This window comes from Carcharhinus amblyrhynchos, unplaced genomic scaffold (genome assembly GCF_965287045.1).
Source record: "Carcharhinus amblyrhynchos unplaced genomic scaffold, sCarAmb.v2.hapA chromosome_1480, whole genome shotgun sequence".
Taxonomy (NCBI): Eukaryota; Metazoa; Chordata; class Chondrichthyes; order Carcharhiniformes; family Carcharhinidae; genus Carcharhinus; species Carcharhinus amblyrhynchos.
The window spans coordinates 1-12,378 of record NW_027651220.1 but is presented as its reverse complement, the minus strand read 5'-3'; the positions used below and the strand labels follow the sequence as shown (position 1 = coordinate 12,378).

Below are 12,378 nucleotides of genomic sequence, written 5' to 3'. Positions count from 1 at the left end.
TCTTATAGAGGTCTATAAAATAATGAGGGGGACACAGATCAGCGAGATAGTCAATATCTTTTCCCCAAAGGGAAGGGGGTCTAAAACTAGAGGGTGTAGGTTTGAGGGGTGATCTTATAGAGGTCTATAAAATAATGAGGGGGCACAGATCAGCGAGATAGTCAATATCTTTTCCCCAAAGGTAGGGGAGTCTAAAACTAGAGGGTGTAGGTTTGAGGGGTGATCTTATAGAGGTCTATAAAATAATGAGGGGGCACAGATCAGCGAGATAGTCAATATCTTTTCCCCAAAGGTAGGGGGGTCTAAAACTAGAGGGTGTAGGTTTGAGGGGAGAGGGGAGAGGGTCCAGAGGGGCAATTTTGTCCACCCAGAGGGTAGTGAGTGTCTGGAACGAGTTGCCAGAGGCAGTAGTAGAGGAGGGTACAATTTAGAAAGGGTTTAGACAGTTACGAGATGGGTGTGGAGGGATATGGGGGCAAACGCGGGCAATTGGGATTAGCTCAGGGGTTCAAGAGAAAAGGACGGCACGGACAAGTTGGGCCGAAGGGCCTGTTTCCACGATGTAAACCTCTGTGACTCTTTGACGAGTGACTGACTCTCGGGGGGGTGGGATAAGCTTCTGACTTTCCACTCACCATCTTGTAGACTTCTATCAGATCTCCCCCCTCAACCTCCAGTGGGAATGAACCCAAGTTTCTCCAACCTCTCCTCATGCCCTCCATCCCAGGGGCAAGGGTCCTGGTCAATCTTTTCTCTAACCCTCTCCAGAGCCCCTCCACATCCTTCTGGTAGTGTGGGCGATTTATTTGATTTGATTTATTGTTGTCACATGTATCAGGGAGACGGTGAAAAGTATTGTTTCTCGCACGCTGTACAGACAAAGCATACCACTCATAGAGAAGGAAAGTTGAGGGTGCAGAATGTAGTGTTACAGTCACAGCGAGGGTGTAGAGAAAGATCAACTAAATATTTGATTTGATTCATTATTGTCACTGGGATACGGTGAAAAGTATTGTTTCTCGCGCGCTGTACAGACAAAGCATACCACTCATAGAGAAGGAAAGTTGAGGGTGCAGAATGTAGTGTTACAGTCACAGCGAGGGTGTAGAGAAAGATCAGCTTAATATTTGATTTGATTTATTATTGTCCCGTGTATCGGGGATACGGTGAAAAGTATTGTTTCTCGCGCGCTGTACAGACAAAGCATACCATTCATAGAGCAGGAAAGGAGAGGGTGCAGAATGTAGTGTTACAGTCACAGCGAGGGTGTAGAGAAAGATCAGCTTAATATTTGATTTGATTTATTATTGTCACTGGGATACGGTGAAAAGTATTGTTTCTCGCGCGCTGTACAGACAAAGCATACCATTCATAGAGTACAGAGGAGGGAAGGAAAAGGATTTGATTGTAAAGTCTGAGGTGGCAGTGTAGAAATTAGAAAGGGTGGGTTAGCACCGCTGCCTGCACAGCGCCAGGGACCCCGGGTTCGATTCCCGGCTCGGGTCACTGTCTGTGCGGAGTCTGCACATTCTCCCCATGTCTGCGTGGGTTTCCTCCGGGTGCTCTGGTTTCCTCCCACAGTCCGAGAGACGTGCTGGTTAGGGGTGGATTGGGGCCGTACTAAATTCTCCCTCAATGTAACCCGGACAGGAGTGTGGGCGACTAGGGGATTTTCACAGTAACTTCATTGCAGTGTTAATGTAAACCTACTTGTGACATGAATCAATAAACTAATCTGTACACTGACTGGTGTCTCTCAGTCCCCTCTCACTCTCTCAGGGAGATATCTGTACACTGACTGGTGTCTCTCAGTCCTCTCTTTCTCTCTCAGGGAGATATCTGTACACTGACTGGTGTCTCTCAGTCCCCTCTCTCTCTCAGGGAGATATCTGTACACTGACTGGTGTCTCTCAGTCCCCTCTCTCTCAGGGAGATATCTGTACACTGACTGGTGTCTCTCAGTCCCCTCTCTCTCTCTCTCAGGGAGATATCTGTACACTGACTGGTGTCTCTCAGTCCCCTCTCTCTCTCTCAGGGAGATATCTGTACACTGACTGGTGTCTCTCAGTCCTCTCTCTCTCTCTCAGGGAGATATCTGTACACTGACTGGTGTCTCTCAGTCCCCTCTCTCTCTCAGGGAGATATCTGTACACTGACTGGTGTCTCTCAGTCCCCTCTCTCTCTCTCTCTCAGGGAGATATCTGTACACTGACTGGTGTCTCTCAGTCCCCTCTCTCTCTCTCTCAGGGAGATATCTGTACACTGACTGGTGTCTCTCAGTCCCCTCTCTCTCTCTCTCAGGGAGATATCTGTACACTGACTGGTGTCTCTCAGTCCCCTCTCTCTCTCTCAGGGAGATATCTGTACACTGACTGGTGTCTCTCAGTCCCCTCTCTCTCTCTCTCAGGGAGATATCTGTACACTGACTGGTGTCTCTCAGTCCCCTCTCTCTCTCTCTCAGGGAGATATCTGTACACTGACTGGTGTCTCTCAGTCCCCTCTCTCTCTCTCAGGGAGATATCTGTACACTGACTGGTGTCTCTCAGTCCCCTCTCTCTCTCTCTCAGGGAGATATCTGTACACTGACTGGTGTCTCTCAGTCCCCTCTCTCTCTCTCTCAGGGAGATATCTGTACACTGACTGGTGTCTCTCAGTCCCCTCTCTCTCTCAGGGAGATATCTGTACACTGACTGGTGTCTCTCAGTCCCCTCTCTCTCTCTCAGGGAGATATCTGTACACTGACTGGTGTCTCAGACCCCTCTCTCTCTCTCAGGGAGATATCTGTACCCTGACTGGTGTCCCTCAGTCCCCTCTCTCTCTCTCTCAGGGAGATATCTGTACACTGACTGGTGTCCCTCAGTCCCCTCTCTCTCTCTCTCAGGGAGATATCTGTACACTGACTGGTGTCTCTCAGTCCCCTCTCTCTCTGTCTCAGGGAGATAATGATTGGGGGTAAAAAGTGTTTATGATATCATTATTTCCTGGATGTCCGTGTGTTTGAGAGAGAGAGTGTGTGTGTGTGAGAGAGTGTGTGTGAGACAGTGTGTGAGAGAGAGTGTGTGTGAGAGAGAGTGTGTGTGAGAGCGAGTGTGTGAGAGAGTGTGTGATAGAGAGTGTGTGTGAGAGAGTGTGTGAGAGAGAGTGTGTGAGAGAGAGTGTGAGAGAGAGAGTGTGTGAGAGAGAGAGAGACTGTGTGTGAGAGAGAGTGTGTGAGAGAGAGAGTGTGAGAGAGAATGTGTGAGAGAGAGTGTGTGTGAGAGAGAGTGTGAGAGAGAGAGAGAGTGTGTGAGAGAGAGAGAGTGTGTGTGAGAGAGAGAGTGTGTGTGAGAGAGAGTGTGTGTGTGTGAGAGAGAGAGAGTGTGTGTGAGAGAGAGTGTGTGAGAGAGAGTGTGTGTGTGAGAGAGACATTGTGTGTGAGAGTGTGTGTGAGAGAGAGTGTGTGTGTGTGAGAGAGAGTGTGTGAGAGAGAGTGTGTGTGTGAGAGAGACATTGTGTGTGAGAGTGTGTGTGAGAGAGAGTGTGTGTGTGTGTGAGAGAGAGTGTGTGAGAGAGAGTGTGTGTGAGAGAATGTGTGAGAGAGAGAGTGTGTGTGAGAGAGAGTGTGTGTGAGAGAGAGTGTGTGAGAGTGTGTGAGAGAGAGAGAGTGTGTGTGAGAGAGAGTGTGTGTGAGAGAGAGTGTGTGAGAGTGTGTGTGAGAGAGAGTGTGTGTGAGAGAGAGTGTGTGAGAGTGTGTGTGAGAGAGAGTGTGTGTGAGAGAGAGTGTGTGAGAGTGTGTGAGAGAGAGTGTGTGAGAGAGAGAGAGTGTGTGTGTGAGAGACTGTAACGGATCTCTCCACTCACAAGCACACAAACCCCCCTAAAGACACAAACACATTTGCCACAGGCGGTGTAGGAAACACTTAATATTTTATTGATCCCATACTACATTTTGTCAGACAAAAACATCCCTCTTTATGAAATACATTCTTATATTAAGTTCCGTAGCCCTGAGAATAGATTCCGTAAGCTCTTGCTTTTAAATAAGTTACGCTTTAAAAATATACGGAATGCTTTCGAAATATAAATGTCCTCTTCGTATAAGTTAAGTTAAGTTAAAAATAGATATTAAAATAGATAGAAAATAGAACTATTTAAATATTACAAATATAATCTCTGTCTACGATATATTAAACTTTTATCTCTGGCACCGTCTCCATCCAAAACAGAGAAGGCCACGTGGGGATTTGACGTGTAAACATGTGGAAGAGACTGCGTGAGAGCAGCAGTCCCTGATCGACCGATCCCCTGGCTCGCTCCCAGTGGACCCAACCTTCACAAAATAGTGCAAATTCGGAGCCAGGAGGGGAGCCGACACTCCGATTCCCCCTCGACTTGCCTTCGCCCCATCCACCGACCTCCCCCCGCCTCCACAGGGGGTCTCCTTGTGCGACCCCAGCTCGGAACAGGGCCGCCAAGGTAAATTCCTATGTCAACAGTCACACTGGTAGTGCATATTCTGGCCACTAGTGGGCACCATTGGGAAAGTGGGGGGGGGAGGGGTGGGGGGGAGGGGGCGAGTCTTAATTCGCCACATCGCCTCCCCTCACCCCACATATCTCTAAATATCACAACACAACTCATACAAAATACTCCTTCATCAATATATACGTCCTGCAGTGTCCAAAGAGGTGGATTGGCCGCGCTAAATTGTCCCTTAGTGTCCCAAAGATGTGTAGGTTAGGGTGGATTGGCCGTGCTAAATTGTCCCTTAGTGTCCCAAAGATGTGTAGGTTAGGGTGGATTGGCCGTGCTAAATTGTCCCTCAGTGTCCAAAGATGTGTAGGTTAGGGGGGATTGGCCATGCTAAATTGCCCCTTAGTGTCCAAAGATGTGTAGGTTAGGGGGGATTGGCCGTGCTAAATTGCCCCTTAGTGTCCAAAGATGTGTAGGTTAGGGTGGATTGGCCGTGCTAAATTGTCCCTTAGTGTCCAAAGATGTGTAGGTTAGGGTGGATTGGCCGTGCTAAATTGCCCCTTAGTGTCCAAAGATGTGTAGGTTAGGGTGGATTGGCCGTGCTAAATTGCCCCTTAGTGTCCAAAGATGTGTAGGTTAGGTGGATTGGCCGTGCTAAATTGCCCCTTAGTGTCCAAAGATGTGTAGGTTAGGGGGGATTGGCCGTGCTAAATTGCCCCTTAGTGTCCAAAGATGTGTAGGTTAGGGGGGATTGGCCGTGCTAAATTGCCCCTTAGTGTCCAAAGATGTGTAGGTTAGGGTGGATTGGCCGTGCTAAATTGTCCCTTAGTGTCCAAAGATGTGTAGGTTAGGGTGGATTGGCCGTGCTAAATTGTCCCTTAGTGTCCCAAAGATGTGTAGGTTAGGGTGGATTGGCCATGCTAAATTGCCCCTTAGTGTCCAAAGATGTGTAGGTTAGGGGGGATTGGACGTGCTAAATTGCCCCTTAGTGTCCAAAGATGTGTAGGTTAGGGTGGATTGGCCGTGCTAAATTGTCCCTTAGTGTCCAAAGATGTGTAGGTTAGGGTGGATTGGCCGTGCTAAATTGTCCCTTAGTGTCCCAAAGATGTGTAGGTTAGGGTGGATTGGCCATGCTAAATTGCCCCTTAGTGTCCAAAGATGTGTAGGTTAGGGTGGATTGGCCGTGCTAAATTGTCCCTTAGTGTCCAAAGATGTGTAGGTTAGGGTGGATTGGCCGTGCTAAATTGTCCCTTAGTGTCCCAAAGATGTGTAGGTTAGGGTGGATTGGCCGTGCTAAATTGCCCCTTAGTGTCCAAAGATGTGTAGGTTAGGGTGGATTGGCCGTGCTAAATTGCCCCTTAGTGTCCAAAGATGTGTAGGTTAGGGTGGATTGGCCGTGCTAAATTGCCCCTTAGTGTCCAAAGATGTGTAGGTTAGGGGGGATTGGCCGTGCTAAATTGCCCCTTAGTGTCCAAAGATGTGTAGATTAGGGTGGATTGGCTGTGCTAAATTGTCCCTTAGTGTCCAAAGATGTGTAGGTTAGGGGGGATTGGCCATGCTAAATTGCCCCTTAGTGTCCAAAGATGTGTAGGTTAGGGTGGATTGGCCGTGCTAAATTGTCCCTTAGTGTCCCAAAGATGTGTAGGTTAGGGTGGATTGGCCATGCTAAATTGTCCCTTAGTGTCCAAAGATGTGTAGGTTAGGGTGGATTGGTGGATAAAGTATGGGGTTGCAGAGATAGGGTCTGGGAGAGGTGCTCTTTTGGAGAGTTGGTCCAGACCCAATGGGCCAAATTCTGTATCTAACCCCGTGCTGTACCTGTCCTGGGAGTGTTTGATGGGGGGACAGTGTAGAGGGAGCTTTACTCTGTATCTAACCCCGTGCTGTACCTGTCCTGGGAGTGTTTGATGGGGACAGTGTAGAGGGAGCTTTACTCTGTATCTAACCCCGTGCTGTACCTGTCCTGGGAGTGTTTGATGTGGGGGACAGTGTAGAGGGAGCTTTACTCTGTATCTAACCCCGTGCTGTACCTGTCCTGGGAGTGTTTGATGGGGGGGACAGTGTAGAGGGAGCTTTACTCTGTATCTAACCCCGTGCTGTACCTGTCCTGGGAGTGTTTGATGGGGGACAGTGTAGAGGGAGCTTTACTCTGTATCTACCCCGTGCTGTCCCTGTCCTGGGAGTGTTTGATGGGGGGACAGTGTAGAGGGAGCTTTACTCTGTATCTAACCCCGTGCTGTACCTGTCCTGGGAGTGTTTGATGGGGGGGACAGTGTAGAGGGAGCTTTACTCTGTATCTAACCCCGTGTGGTACCTGTCCTGGGAGTGTTTGATGGGGGGACAGTGTAGAGGGAGCTTTACTCTGTATCTAACCCTGTGCTGTACCTGTCCTGGGAGTGTTTGATGGGGGGACAGTGTAGAGGGAGCTTTACTCTGTATCTAACCCTGTGCTGTACCTGTCCTGGGAGTGTTTGATGGGGGGACAGTGTAGAGGGAGCTTTACTCTGTATCTAACCCCGTGCTGTACCTGTCCTGGGAGTGTTTGATGGGGGGGACAGTGTAGAGGGAGCTTTACTCTGTATCTAACCCCGTGCTGTACCTGTCCTGGGAGTGTTTGATGGGGGGGACAGTGTAGAGGGAGCTTTACTCTGTATCTAACCCCGTGCTGTACCTGTCCTGGGAGTGTTTGATGGGGGGACAGTGCAGAGGGAGCTTTACTCTGTATCTAACCCCGTGCTGTACCTGTCCTGGGAGTGTTTGATGGGGGGGACAGTGTAGAGGGAGCTTTACTCTGTATCTAACCCTGGGAATGTGAGTGAGACGGGGGGAGAAGGTGGAGACGGGTTGGAAAGTGAGGTACTCGGGGGGGGGGGGGTGCGGGATTGGGGAGGGGGGGGGTGCGGTCAAAGGTCATTCAGGCCGAATAGGAGAGCAGTTTGAAGTCTCTCTCGGTTCGATCCAGCCAATCGCGGAGTGCCCGGATGACGAGGTAACCTCTGACCTTCCTGTCAAAGTTGGTGCCCCCGTAGGCCTCGAAATCCAGGGGGTCGCCAAGGGTGGGGACCTGGTAACCCATGGCCACCAGCAGCGAGCCCACGTTGGCGACCAGGGCCCTCCAGCTGGGCCCTGGTGGAGGCGAGCTGGTCCGCCAGAGGCCGGGGCTCCTCCACAGGCCCAGGGCCCTCATGTCGTCCATCACCAGCTGCAGGAACTCCAGGAATAGGCCGTGGGCCTGGTAGTTGGCCGCCAGGCGCTCCTCCCGGGTCAGGCGGCGCCAGACCAGGTAGTGGACGGAGGCCTGAGGCAGAGACTCCAACTGCACCTCCGGCAGGACGAAAATCCGGCTCCGAGAAGGGACTGCCCATCGCCTCCAGCTGCAAGGGAAGGGCAAAATGGCCGTCAGCATTCCGACTAGGCCCCGGTTCTCCGGACGGACGCCCGGATCCCTCTGCCCCCGCGGCAAGGCCCGGATCCCTCTGTCCCCGCAGTGACACCCGGATCCCTCTGTCCCCGCAGTGACACCCGGATCCCTCTGCCCCGCAGTGACACCCGGATCCCTCTGCCCCGCAGTGACACCCGGATCCCTCTGCCCCCGCAGTGACACCCGGATCCCTCTGCCCCGCAGTGACACCCGGATCCCTCTGCCCCGCAGTGACACCCGGATCCCTCTGCCCCCGCAGTGACACCCGGATCCCTCTGCCCCGCAGGGACGCCCGGATCCCTCTGCCCCCGCAGCGACGCCCGGATCCCTCTGCCCCCGCAGTGACACCCGGATCCCTCTGCCCCGCACTGACACCCGGATCCTCTGCTCCTGCAGTGACACCCGGATCCCTCTGCCCCGCAGTGACACCCGGATCCCTCTGTCCCCGCAGTGACACCCGGATCCCTCTGCCCCGCAGTGACGCCCGGATCCCTCTGCCCCGCAGTGACACCCAGATCCCTCTGCCCCGCAGTGACACCCGGATCCCTCTGCCCCGCAGTGACACCCGGATCCCTCTGCCCCGCAGTGACACCCGGATCCCTCTGCCCCGCAGTGACACCCGGATCCCTCTGCCCCGCAGTGACACCCAGATCCCTCTGTCCCCGCACCGACGCCCGGATCCCTCTGCATTGTAATAACCTGTCCCTCAGCATTGTGTAACTAGTCGGATAGATAAAGGGGAACCAGTCGATGTGGGATACTTGGAGTTCAGGAAACACATTTCGTCGGGATTGAGGGGAAGTTCAAGTTGGCAGACTGTGACTGAGGGAGGAGGGACAGGCATTTCCGCTGTATTCCAATCATTTTTGATGGAGTGACGGAGGATAATTTTCCCAGAGAGATTGTGGAATGTGAGCTGTGGGGGGGGGGGGGGGGGTATGGAGTCGGGAATGTGAGCTGGGAGAGGGGGTACGGAGTCGGGAATGTGAGCTGGAGAGGGGGTAGGGAGTCGGGAATGTGAGCTGGGAGAGGGGGTAGGGAGTCGGGAATGTGAGCTGGGAGAGGGGGTACGGAGTCGGGAATGTGAGCTGGGAGAGGGGGTACGGAGTCGGGAATGTGAGCTGGGAGAGGGGGTACGGAGTCGGGAATGTGAGCTGGGAGCTTGGGGGGGGGTACGGAGTCGGGAATGTGAGCTGGGAGGGGGGATAGGAAATCGGGAATGTGAGCTGGGAGGTGGGAGGGAGTACGGAGTCGGGAATGTGAGCTGGGAGGGGGGATACGGAGCTGGGAATGTGAGCTGGAGGGGGATAGGAAATCGGGAATGTGAGCTGGGAGGTGGGAGGGGGTACGGAGTCGGGAATGTGAGCTGGGAGGTGGGGTACGGAGTCGGGAATGTGAGCTGGGAGAGTGGGGTACGGAGTCGGGAATGTGAGCTGGGAGAGGGGGTAGGGAGTCGGGAATGTGAGCTGGGAGAGGGGGTAGGGAGTCGGGAATGTGAGCTGGGAGAGGGGGTAGGGAGTCGGGAATGTGAGCTGGGAGAGGGGGTAGGGAGTCGGGAATGTGAGCTGGGAGAGGGGGTACGGAGTCGGGAATGTGAGCTGGGAGTTGCGGGGGGGGTACGGAGTCGGGAATGTGAGCTGGGAGGTGGGGTACGGAGTCGGGAATGTGAGCTGGGAGGAGAGTGTTAATATTCTGGGACAGCGATCCGGGGAAATAGGGATCCGGTGGAGCGGCAGTGCCTCCGGATCCAGGGGCAGCCGTCGGGACTGGGATTCCGGGATCCGTGTTGGCTCAGAGGGTGGTGACAGAGCTTTTCCATTCCCTACCCCTCCCTCCCCATTCCAGAGAGTGCTGCGGATGATCCATCGGTGATTTTTATCGGGAATAAGGGGTTGGAGGGAATACAAAACCAGAGAATTCCGACAGCACAGGGAGAGGCCATTTGGCCCATCGAGCCCACAATCCCACTCAGACCCTATGCCCGGAACGCCACACATTTCGCTAGGTCTCCTGACACTAAGGGACAATTTAGCATGGCCAATCCCCCCTAACCTACACATCTTTGGACACTAAGGGACAATTTAGCATGGCCAATCCACCCTAACCTACACATCTTTGGACACTAAGGGGCAATTTAGCACGGCCAATCCACCCTAACCTACACATCTTTGGACACTAAGGGACAATTTAGCATGGCCAATCCCCCCTAACCTACACATCTTTGGACACTAAGGGACAATTTAGCATGGCCAATCCACCCTAACCTACACATCTTTGGACACTAAGGACAATTTAGCATGGCCAATCCACCCTAACCTACACATCTTTGGACACTAAGGGACAATTTAGCACGGCCAATCCACCCTAACCTACACATCTTTGGACACTAAGGGACAATTTAGCACGGCCAATCCACCCTAACCTACACATCTTTAGACACTAAGGGACAATTTAGCACGGCCAATCCACCCTAACCTACACATCTTTGGACACTAAGGGGCAATTTAGCATGGCCAATCCACCCTAAACTACACATCTTTGGACACTAAGGGACAATTTAGCACGGCCAATCCCCCTAACCTACACATCTTTGGACACTAAGGGGCAATTTAGCATGGCCAATCCACCCTAACCTACACATCTTTGGACACTAAGGGACAATTTAGCACGGCCAATCCACCTAACCTACACATCTTTGGACACTAAGGGGCAATTTAGCATGGCCAATCCACCCTAAACTACACATCTTTGGACACTAAGGGACAATTTAGCATGGCCAATCCACCTAACCTACACGTCTTTGGACACTAAGGGACAATTTAGCACGGCCAATCCACCTAACCTACACGTCTTTGGACACTAAGGGACAATTTAGCACGGCCAATCCACCTAACCTGCACATCTTTGGACACTAAGGGACAATTTAGCATGGCCAATCCCCCTAACCTACACATCTTTGGACACTAAGGGACAATTTAGCACGGCCAATCCACCCTAACCTACACATCTTTGGACACTAAGGGGTAATTTAGCACGGCCAATCCACCCTAACCTACACATCTTTGGACACTAAGGGACAATTTAGCACGGCCAATCCACCCTAACCTACACATCTTTGGACACTAAGGCACAATTTAGCACGGCCAATCCACCCTAACCTACACATCTTTGGACACTAAGGGACAATTTAGCATGGCCAATCCACCCTAACCTACACATCTTTGGACACTAAGGGACAATTTAGCATGGCCAATCCACCCTAACCTACACATCTTTGGACACTAAGGGGCAATTTAGCACGGCCAATCCACCCTAACCTACACATCTTTGGGACATTAAGGGACAACTTAGCACGGCCAATCCACCCTAACCTACACATCTTTGGCACATTAAGGGACAACTTAGCACCGCCAATCCACCCTAACCTACACATCTTTGGGACATTAAGGGACAATTTAGCATGGCCAATCCCCCCTAACCTACACATCTTTGGACACTAAGGGACAATTTAGCATGGCCAATCCACCCTAACCTACACATCTTTGGACACTAAGGGGCAATTTAGCATGGCCAATCCACCCTAACCTACACATCTTTGGACACTAAGGGACAATTTAGCATGGCCAATCCCCCCTAACCTACACATCTTTGGACACTAAGGGACAATTTAGCATGGCCAATCCACCCCTAACCTACACATCTTTGGACACTAAGGGACAATTTAGCATGGCCAATCCACCCTAACCTACACATCTTTGGACACTAAGGGGACAATTTAGCACGGCCAATCCACCCTAACCTACTTTCACATTTTGGACTCTAAGGGCACTCGGGACATTTAGCACGGCCAATCCACCCTACCATCCACATCTTTAGACACTAAGGGACAATTTAGCACGGCCAATCCACCCTAACCTACACATCTTTGGACACTAAGGGGCAATTTAGCATGGCCAATCCACCCTAAACTACACATCTTTGGACACTAAGGGACAATTTAGCACGGCCAATCCCCCCTAACCTACACATCTTTGGACACTAAGGGGACAATTTAGCATGGCCAATCCACCTAACCTACACGTCTTTGGACACTAAGGGACAATTTAGCACGGCCAATCCACCCTAACCTACACATCTTTGGACACTAAGGGACAATTTAGCATGGCCAATCCACCCTAACCTACACATCTTTGGACACTAAGGGGCAATTTAGCACGGCCAATCCACCCTAACCTACACATCTTTGGGACATTAAGGGACAACTTAGCACGGCCAATCCACCCTAACCTACACATCTTTGGCACATTAAGGGACAACTTAGCACCGCCAATCCACCCTAACCTACACATCTTTGGGACATTAAGGGACAATTTAGCATGGCCAATCCACCCTAACCTACACATCTTTGGGACATTAAGGGACAATTTAGCACGGCCAATCCACCCTAACCTACACATCTTTGGCACATTAAGGGACAACTTAGCACCGCCAATCCACCCTAACCT

At 51.8% G+C, this 12,378-nt stretch overlaps 1 pseudogene; it reads right to left on the bottom strand.

The window, feature by feature from the left end:
- Window positions 1–7,366: 7,366 nt before the first annotated feature.
- On the bottom strand, window positions 7,367–7,826 carry LOC145340827 (cardiotrophin-2-like; annotated as a pseudogene).
- Window positions 7,827–12,378: the final 4,552 nt, after the last annotated feature.